This window comes from Dermacentor silvarum, chromosome 10, assembly GCF_013339745.2.
Source record: "Dermacentor silvarum isolate Dsil-2018 chromosome 10, BIME_Dsil_1.4, whole genome shotgun sequence".
NCBI lineage: Eukaryota > Metazoa > Arthropoda > Arachnida > Ixodida > Ixodidae > Dermacentor > Dermacentor silvarum.
The window spans coordinates 27,832,258-27,843,095 of record NC_051163.1 but is presented as its reverse complement, the minus strand read 5'-3'; the positions used below and the strand labels follow the sequence as shown (position 1 = coordinate 27,843,095).

General features: G+C 45.4%; 1 long non-coding RNA gene across 1 annotated transcript; it reads left to right on the top strand.

Annotated features, from left to right (window-relative positions):
• Nucleotides 1-2,656: 2,656 nt before the first annotated feature.
• On the top strand, nucleotides 2,657-4,870 carry LOC119431312 (uncharacterized). The gene is made up of 3 exons (XR_005188047.2): nucleotides 2,657-2,749; nucleotides 3,675-3,768; nucleotides 4,290-4,870. It is a non-coding gene; the product is annotated as an uncharacterized LOC119431312 (long non-coding RNA).
• Nucleotides 4,871-10,838: the final 5,968 nt, after the last annotated feature.

The window sequence follows — 10,838 nt, the reverse complement described above, 5'->3', positions numbered from 1 at the left end:
GAAAACAGCATTGCTAAAATCAAAATTTCTTCAAAGCTCTGTTCTTTACATTGACAAGCTACAGTTCAGTTACAAGCCCAACAGTGATGCAGGAAGAGAAACTAAAGGAGTGGTTGATAATATCGAAGCATACGTATACTTGGTAATATCGAAGCAGCCATACATTATCTTATCCAGCCACTCCACCAAATTTTCGCATTGGAAACAGTAGCCTGTAAAATATTTGTGCTGAATCATACCATGGGCGCACATTGAAGACAGGCTCTTAGCTGACTTACCACGAGTTGGGTGTATCTGGAATATCCGTATCTTGCAACAACTTCAAGGAAAACAAAAACGGTGGGTTGGTGACTTGCCTATGTCGTACGATCATGAAAATGGTATCAAATGATTCCTCTCAATGCCAAGAACACGTTTCAGCAATCGGTAGCTCGGGATGTAATCAGAGGATGTGACTGCGCAAGTTATCTTTCGCCCTTTGCCATTCCGCCACCAAGTTCCATCTAACCTAATGCCACGCCCTCCACCAGATGCACGAAGTATCCGTGTTCAGGGCAAGGTGAACCTCATCTACAAAGGCCAATGTGATTAGGATAAGACTAGCTCGTACATGCAAGTTATAGTAATCGTCGGTGATATATATAATTGCATGCAAACCATAAAACGAACTGTCTAAGTGCGTAGAGAAAAATGATGTACTGGGGGAACTACAGAAGGGGTTCAGGCCAGGCAGACGCTTGCACTGTACTAAGTCAGTGCATAGAGATTTCAGCAGCTCAGCATATACCTTTATCGATAGCATTCCTATATATTAAAGGAGCCTATGAGACCCTAGACAGGTAATTGTTATGGAATGTTTTTAAGCATGAAGGCATAAATGACGATCGCGTGGAGCTGCTGAGGTAGTTATATAGACAACATAGTACAAGTAGTATGGGAAGGTCGAAAATGTAATGAAGGCGTGAGAATTAACGAAGAGCTGAAGCAAGGATGTCCTCTGTCTCCATCGCTGTTCTCGCTTTGTTAAGGGCATAGAAAGACTACTGAAAAACAGTGAATTATGGTTTGATTTTTCCTACGTGCGTACTCCACAAATGGTGCAACAAAATGTCGCTGTACTCGCTTATTGCAGACGACATATTGCTGCCAGCGGTGGACGCAAGAATTTAGACACTTGCGAATATGTGTGGCAATGCAGCGGACAAATTGTGCCTTACGTTCAGCATATAGAAATCGGGAATTACGATCTATAATGTAGAGATAAGCAATTACGTGGTGTCCATTCGACAGCAACTCATGCCCGCAGTCGCACTAAAAGTACCCCGGCGTATACATAAACGAAAGAAAGACTGACTCAAGTGACCCAAGATAGTCTGAAAATAAAGGGGAAGTGGAGTGCAGCAATAACAAAAAAAAACAGCACTTTGGGGCCACAATAAATATATGGTGGTGCGTAGAATCTGGAAAGGAGTAATAGTGCCCACGCTACCTTCGCAGATGCCAATCTGTGCTTAAAACCGGATAACTTTTCGGGGTTAGAAGTTAACCACAGATCGGTAAGCCGACTGGCTTTGGGTTCCCACAGTAAAACCACAATGAAGCAGTGCAGGTTGACATGGGTTGGGCCTCCTTTGAAGTCGGAAGCGCATATCGAAATCGAAAGTTCGAAAGTTTTGAACAATTCTTCAGGAATATATGGGTCTAAATAAATGGGCGGCTTAAGTGCACTTGTACCTGTAGTTTAAAAGCCTGGACACAGAATGGAAGAAGTCAAGAAAGTTGGCAACCAAGTGCAGGATAATAGAAACGGTAAATACACAACCAGGAATCAACAGAAAGCGAGAGAAATGGACAGTGAGTTGGATTGTTATAGTGGACCTAACCTCGGTCCCTATAGGCACTATGCCTCGCGGTAGTGTAAAAGAGCGACAAGAAAAGCAACGCGAGAGGGCTCATTCCAGAGTGTCATACGCTAAAGAAGAAATGTTCAACCAAGTGTCTACGCTAAACATGACAATGTAGGCGTTTTGCGCGTGAAATACAAAAATAAGATACAAAATGAGTGAATAATGAACCTGAGAAATGGAGGCACAATAGAAAAATATTCAACATTTATTCATCGAAGCATTTGAACCGCCATGTACGTAAAACCACACCTTCTTTATCGTCAACACTTGGTCGAATTGTCTTATCGTCTTTTTTTTCTGACATAAGTCCCTAAAAGCATACAAAGAAAATGAAGGTTGACGTACAATATGCGTAGTCAGCATGCGAAAAGTGCGACGGAGTTGGTACCAAAAACGTGTGGCGAACACGTCCTGCTATGACACCTCGAACCTGCCACTGCAATTTCTCCACTTATAGTACATAAATAGGGGAAGATGTAAAACCTACCCCTTCACGGAAAGTAATGTTTGTGCTGTTGTAGTTCGCGTTTACTAGCAGGTTGTGCTCTATACACACGGAGCAAGGGTCACTCTCCTTACGTGGAGCACTTGTATGCTCTGACGCAGACGATTAGTGTATTGTACGTTGTATGTCAGTGCCCTTGCTTAGCAGTACGCCTAAAGTACAAGAAATAGCGCCGGGGCTACCTTCAACGTGCTGACGTCTGTGTTCATGTATTTAAAGCTGGGAAACTTAATTCTCTTTTCCAGATTAAAATTGTGACTGGTCTTGCTGAAAGCGATTTAGGCCTCAAGTTGGGGCCACTAATCTACGCACTGGCCTTTCGGAGCCTGCCTCGGAGGTGAGAATGCTTCAATCAGCGCCCACAATTATTGTTTTGTTTGTGCAATGGGAAATCTGCTAGACATTATCTTCAGCAGCCGGGCTGCTGCAAAAGGCATACGGCATTCGTTCTACGCTTCTAAGTGAATCAATCGTCCGCCGTTCTTTTTTTTTTTCTGTGGGGTGGGGTTGCTTGTATCGATGGCAATACACTAAAGTTATTTAATGCCAAGAAACTATGCTTTCCGGTAACATGACACTGATCGCTGCGTACTAAAGCAGTATTCGTGTCCGAACACGTTTATGAAAGAGAAATTGTCGTTCATAAGTGACACGACTCTACAGAAAAGTAACCCATACGGATTTCACAAAGAACAGCTTCGCAGTTGACGTAAAACTTCACCTGCTCCGGGGCTTGCCACCTTTCTCCACCTTACGAGCTTCCTCAAAGATGGTTTGCCATATTCAGTGTTGCCGTCGTCCTGGTTGTCGATTAATTCGCCCTCGCGCTGCAATCTGCTAGCATCCTGGTTACCTCAGATGGTAGAGCAGCCACCCTGGAAAGGTGTTGGCCACGGTTTCAAATACCGGACCAGGTTAAAATTTTCTTCATCTGCGGAGTTTTTTATCTGACAAATTCATATGCATTTCATTTGTAGCAGTCTGGTGGATGAATTTTTCTCTTCCATTAATATTTCTCCACCTTGGGGACAGAGCTTACTTCGCAGCTCGAAAATTCGTTTTTGTAATTGTTTTCAGGGCGTTTCTTGCAAAATGTTGTAGGTTTTGTATTTCTTGCTGGGCAATTATGTAATCTGTATCTTGTGCTGTTCTGTCATTTGTAGCATGTTCGCCCTTCGGATTAGGCAAAAATTAGGCCCACAGCATTTTGAAATGAATAAAGGAAAGTTCATATGTACATAACCATTTCTCGTTGTACGCAGGCAATGGAACCCTCATTGGAGCCTCAGCCAACGTTGTCTGCGCCGGAGTAGCGGAGCAGCATGGCTACAAGTTCAGCTTCTTCGAGTTTTTTAGGTAAATCACGCCGACACCACATTGCAGTGAATACTAGGTGTACCTCTGGTTGTTAATGCTTTGGACTAACTAATGCTTCTCATCCTGGTTATAAAATGAGATGAATAAACAATGGAAGGGCAAGGAGCTTAACAAAAAATGTCTGCTACTTTGCGCGAAGCAAGAGAGAAGGATTCAATAGCGGGAAAGATGGGTTGTGCAACGAAAATTCACGCACAAAATTTTGCGGTGTCACACGTCACTGTCCCATACTACGTGGCATGTCCTGTATACAGCAGAAAGCAAGCTACTGCTCTGGTGGCCTTTAGCGCACATGTTGATGTCACCACGGTCCAAGTATGTTTTGCTTTGACAAGTGGCCGGCTCTACAGTTCGGCTCAGTATCTGTGTTTCCGAATTACAGCTGCACACTCCTGTGTGTAAAGGACGTGTCGGATGAGTTCGGTTCGCATCTGTGTTCAATAGAACTGCAGAACGTACGGAGCCACAAAGTTCTACCCTTGCGTTTTCTTTTTTTGTAGGATTGGTTTCCCGCTAATGGTGCTCACAACGGCCTTGTCAACCACGTGGCTCCTTGCCTGCCACGTCGCCATGGACTGGGATATCTGAAAGCCCCACTAACCAATATTGCCTAGGAAAAAAAAATGCGTGCACATGTCTGCTCGCTGAGCGAGCTGTTAGGTTTTACGTGGTGTTGTACTTTTATCTGTGGAATTGGTTCCGGTGTTAACTTTTAGCTAGAGAAGTGTAGTTCTCGCATTGAATGCACATATTTACTTTTTAGCTGTTGCGTTATATTTTCTTATGCTTTTTTTTCAAAAAACGATCATTTTTGTTATTTTTTGCAGGTTTGTATCCGCTTTTTGCGTAGCATTTTCAAGCTGGTATTTCAAAGCTGTTTCTCTTTTTATGCACCAAAATATATAATGGCGAGTGTTCGTAAAATTCTTCCTCTAAGGTGGTTAGAATGTTGCAAGCAAGCAACACCCAGTGTTTCCAGAGTGATTGCTTCAGCGAGTCATGTGTATGGATTGTTCGTCGCTGTACCTTCGCACTACAAAACGTTTTGCAGACGTTGTTCAATAAAGTTTTAGAGTGCAGATATGAATCGTGCTCTTCACATTCCTCTGTTAGATAAAATTGTCTTGCTTCTTCGCCTACCTGCCGTGGTTGCCCAGAGGTTATGGCGCTGTGCTACTGAGCTGGATGTCGTAGGTTTGATCCAGGCTGTGTCGGTCACATTTCGGTGGAGCAAAAACACTCGTGTACATAAATTTAGATGCAGGTCAAAGAGCCAGAGGCGGTGAATATTCTAGTCCCCCACTATACGGCGTGCCTCATAATCAGATCGTAGTTTCGGCACGTTGATTTTATTATCAACCACCTCCCTTTTTTTTTGGAAGCTACCATGTGAAGGGGAAGAAAATAATTCGGGGTTCCATGGAGTGGGTGCTGTTAAAAGTACATTTGTATCTGTGCTTCTGATATACATCAAAGCCAAAGGTGCGTTTTCTGTATGGTGGTTCCTCACTTGTTACGCATCCGAAAATTTGTTGCCTGTAGCAATGACTCGAAAAAGCCAGTCTTGCAAACGTATCGAGTCGGTAGGATAGGTCCTTCTGATCGAGATTTCAGCGCTTCGCCTAAAGCATGTAAATTACGTTTTAAAATTGTGCATTGCTTCCAATAACAGCCCCGCAATTCCCCGGTGTATTGAGCTGCTTCTTCCCACACTGCATAGCGTAGGTGAGTTATGTCAATCGTGTGAGCTTGGCTACCCAGGTTATGTAATCGGAAATTCTTGAAACATGGCGCTCAATTACCTTACTTTAATAGCATACATTTGTTGTAATTTGTGTACCCATAAGAATACGTACACCAATGCAATGAAAGTACTCATTTCTTCATATCAATGGCTCATTTCCACCTGGGATTGCGGATCGCCTGCTACAGCTCTGGCGATGGCAACCGAAGGGACACGGAAGGATTCTGGTATGAAAAGAGGGGCAGCGATGTCTTCTTCGGTGGCAGGAACACGAATAGTACCTGTGCGGTGTTACGCTCGTCTGTCGCTGCAGGTGCGAGCAGGGAGCAAACTGCAGCTACAAGTTGTAAAATACGCCAGTGCTGGGCCTCAGTCAACACCAACTTAGTTGTTCAACACAGCGGTCACCCGCATTTTCTAAAAGGCGATTTCAGCGGCAACCGGAAGTTCCGCATTTGTTGGAAAGCGGAGTTTTAGGCATAATTTGCCTAGACTGGTAGCGGAAAAGTAACGTAAACTAAAATCCAGAAAAAAAATGCAGCCAGTTCCACGAAGTTAAATCTCGAAACAGCGGAGCTGTGGTCGTTCTGTTTCTGCGATTGAGTGTTACGCCCCTTGCCAGCCAATGTGATTACATTTAGTCATACCACCTGAGATTTCTCTGGGTTTCGAAGGGACAAAGAATTGAATTCCAGTATATAAACTATATAAGCTACATACGTGACGTCGTCGGTACAGTTTTTTAAGGTTTGCTGCTGTGTCTCAATATCAGTGTGTCCAATCATTGTATATTTGGCGTTTATAACTATAATCTTATTAAGCCTAGTCTACTTTATTCTATATATTTGAGTGCGCACTCTACCCCTATCTGTTAACCCTCCTGAGAAACTTTCTATACTTTGTCGAACACGTGTCACCAATAACCCTCAACCGCTCAAGCCATTCCGCTGAAACTGCAGCACAGCTGTGAACGCTGTACGTGCCCTGCTCCATTACAACCAATACAACTGCTCTGTTTTCTATATTGGTCCTCGTACAGCAGATGCTCAGTCGATGCTAGCGCCAAGGCGCACTTCAGTTAGGCCCTAGCGGGCGGATGACGGTACTACGGCGGTGAAAAGAAAAAGCGGCGCGAGTTTCTTTACTCTCCTTCTTTCGCTATAGCACTATTCTTCTTCCTTTTTTATGACAACGTTGCTTCGCTCGCTTCTCCTTTCCCTCATGACTTTCCTACCCCTCCTCGCATGTCTCGCCTCCCCTCTTGCTTCGCGCAGTGCTTTTTTTTTATTTCTTTAGCTGCCCGCGGTGCGATCTTTCTTGTTTTCTTTGTCGTGGGCATTATCAGACGCACCGCCGCACCGAAGAGCGCGCTCCACTCCTGTCCGGCCGTGCCAGGCGTTACACCGTGCATTCGTGCTTGCTCGCAGTGGGTTCTTGAGTTTTCATGCACGTAATCCCGTTCATTACTACGATCAAGCAAGCATTTGCCCAAATTATATTAAAACAATAATTCCACTTACAACAAAACAGTACTTTGGATTCACTTTATTGTGTTCGTGTGCGAAAACCAGAATTGGAGCATACAGTGCAACACACTATAGAGTGCAGCAAAACGCGGATGATGTTTATTATACGCACATGTAAAAAGACATTTATTGTAATTGCTCTAATGGTCAATGCGCAGAATAGCTTCTCCCGGCCAGCTTGTCCCTCGGTCCATGGAATCCACCTCCGTGAAGTGCGCCGAGCATATCCTGCGGTTGTTGACCTTATCTCTGGGGCAAACCCAAGGTCAGTCCTTCCAGCGTAGTTTAAAAACACTTCCAGTCTGAAGAACAGTGAAGATCATAAATAATAACATCGCAGTTGGAACATACAAAACTACTACAGTACTAGTTGTGATATATCAACCTTAATTTTAAGAAACATATTTTTAAACGATGGCGGCGAATTAGCTAGAAATAAGTGCAAAGCGCACACCTACACATCGTGTTCCTTGCGATTACGCACAGGTGGCACTATATTTATCAGGAGCTTTTTGTTCGCCGCTCCTTGGCATAATGATGTGCATCGTTGTGGTGTTTTCATATCAGCTAGCTCCTGCCTCACCACCGGACAGCCACGTATGATTGCGCACAATTAACATAACAAATAAAAACCGGGAAGTAAACTGCAAAGTGCTCACCTGTTGTTTCTAAGGATGCGGTAGAATTTCACGTCGCATGGCTCACTTGGTCTTGATTTGTTCGTAAACCATCGAACCATACACGCGTGAGCAGCGGCAGCTGCGACACATTGCGCAAAAAGGCCGACAAACGTGAAACGCTAGGGTACTACACAGAACACACTGCTAGCGAGGAAGGCGAAAACAGCATAACTGACCGCATTATGCCAGAAAAAAATTGTTGCGGTTTTCGCCGTTGTCAGCACGGCCGACGGCAAGCGCGTGCCGCACCGCCGATAGTTGAAGGCGAGAGAGAAACGGTAAAGTTGAGAGAGCGCTGACAAGAAAAAAAAAAAAAAAACGCAAAAACGATTTTGGTTTCACATCCATTTCATGGATGGCGCTGCAGTTTGCGCGGACAAAAACCATGGGAGTTTCCGAGGCCTGGCACGAGCACGTGACGAGCACCGGCACTAGCGCAACCCGAGGGGCGCCAGTGGCCCAGGTGCGGTAAAATCCCTATATAAGAAAAGTAGCGCCATCTACTCGTACCTCCGCCGTCTCCTCTCCTAAAGCGCTTGTTTTTTCTTTACTTTTTGCTTGCGCAAGCAAGTCGACGGTGGCGCACCTAGAAAGTCTACGTTGAAGCTTTCAGGCCGGGCGCGCGCCGCCGCCGGCGACTGCGGCTGCGCAGAGGACTTTCAACATGGCTCTGAGGCGGAAAAAAAAAACAAAATATAAAGAAATGAAAACGCGCGCTATCATCGTCCAATCTGAGATACAGGAGAGAGAGAAGCTGCGTTGATCAAAGGATGGCGGTACTTTTCTTATATAGGGACTTTAAGCTGCGGAAGGAGACGACGACGCTTGATCTAATGCTTGTGATGATAGTTTTCTGTGCACAGGCGATTTCGCCCAGCCATGTACGATTTCGCCTAGACATATAAAGCATCGCTTTAAAAAAAAAACCGTGAGATCCCACGCCCTGTGGGAATCGATGCTATGCGAAGCAGTGTGCGGGGAGCCTACCATGTTAACGAAACGACCATGAGAGAACCAAGACATAGGCGGCTCTTTCATGACCTACATGACACGCATGCCACGAACATTCATGTCATGAGTCTTCAGGAGTGCTTTAGCTATACCTAAGAGATCTTAAGGCGAAAGCCTTAGTCGTGCTCATGACTATGACTTCGACCATCAACCTTTAGCCTTTTCCTTCAATTAGTACGACATCCGAACCCATTCCGTTGGTTTTTTAGTGTTAATCATTTTTCGCTGAGTCATCGTGGTTTTTATGCAGTCATGCTCACGACTAAGACTTCTACCAGCTTCCTTTAGTTGTCTTTTCTGCTCAGTCATGGTCATGAATATAATATTTACCAGCATCCTTTAGTGTTTCCTTCACTTAGTACCCACGTCCTAACCTATTTCAGTGGTTTCGAGTGTTAATCTTTTTTGTTGGGTCATTGTCATGACATTTATGTCATGACCTATCACTTATTTTCGTCATACCCTCCTGTCATACTATGTCAATTTGGGTACCTACCAGGTTAACGAAATTGCCTTCAGAGCAACAAGACCTAATCGGCTGTTTCATGACCTACATGACACGCCTGACATGTCATTCATGTCATATAATATCATTTATGTTCGTCATATACTTTTGTCATAGTATGCCAATTTTGCTACAAACTAAGTTATCGAAACGACCACGAGAGCACAAAGACGTAGGCGGCTAGATATATAGATAAATAGATACTGCCAAAACAGGAAATTTTCGCTAAGAAATGTTTCGCGTTTAAAAGAAAGACGAAGAGGCCTGTCCTAACAACAAAGGCGAAACCGGCAACTTCATTTTTCAAGCGAAGCTTGTATACGCTAGCTTGCGCCGGCGCTATAACGCAAAAAAAAATGGAAGACGCTTAAGCTTAGCCTTAAAGAGTAGAGCGCGATAGTGTTATTGGGACCCGTTCGCATCGCAATGCGCGGCGGTAGGTCTGGTAGAAATGCTGGAAAAGGGGCTTGTGTTTTGATTTTCCTCGTAGCAGAATTAGGTTTTCTCGTACGTTCACATTCGAATCCCACGCCGATTGGTAGACCGTGCGACGGCGAATACGACGCCGAATGGTAAGGTCGTACTTTACCATTTTTTTGACGGATTTCACTGTGAGAAATTCAAAGTTTTGTCCGCCAAAACCTTGCACCACGTGGAGGGCCTGCGCGGTTGGAGTGGTTGGGGATGATTAACCTTTTTCAATGCCTCCTCCCCCTTCCCCAGTACAGGGTACCCCACCGGGCTCAGCCTGTTAACCTCCCTGCTTTTCCCTTGTGACTTTTCTCTCTCTTCTCCGCCACTCGTATAACACGCTGGTTGCCGACGCCAGATTTTCTGCGACACGGGACCCTTGACGCCATCGCGTTAAAATCACCAGTCCTTGCACTGTCGAGAAAATGGGGATAAGCGAAGCTTGTCGTTTATGTACCCGACCTTCGTCAGGGTAACGTTCGGAAGCCACCGCCTCGGGATTCTCTCCTCATCGCTGACAGCGGGTTTCGGCTTCGGAAGCCCTCGCCTCGGGATCGTCTGCTCTTCGCTGACAGCGAGCCTTGGCTAGGGAAACCCTCACGCTAGAATCAGCACGTCGGCGACGAGCCCTTTCCCCAGCGAGTTCACGCCGGCGTTCATCAAACGTACGAGTAGCTCGCCCTTTTGCAGAGCGCACAGCGCGTGGCCTTCGCATCTGTTTGCCGAAACTGGTCTGAGGCGAGGGAAGCCCGGAGGAGCGCGCGCCAACCCGCTTTCCTTCTATGTCCCTAGGGCCTCGCGACACACCGAACGAACCTGATTGGTCGCGCGCGTGTCACATGATCACGCGTGTAGCCTATCCAATGCGGGTGTGCGCCACTCGTTATTTATTTCTTTTTTTCTCTATTTCTTTCTGCCTTCTTTCTTTCTTTCTTTCCTTTCCTTCTTTCTTTCTTTCTTTCTTGTGCCTGGTATGTGCCATTGAGCTTAGACCCTTCCTTATCATCAGGATCCGTCCACATTATTGGGGTATGTGCCATTGAGCTTGGACCTTTTCTGCACTATCGCCAGGATCGGCCCACTTTTCAGCGTGACACCATCAACACCAACAC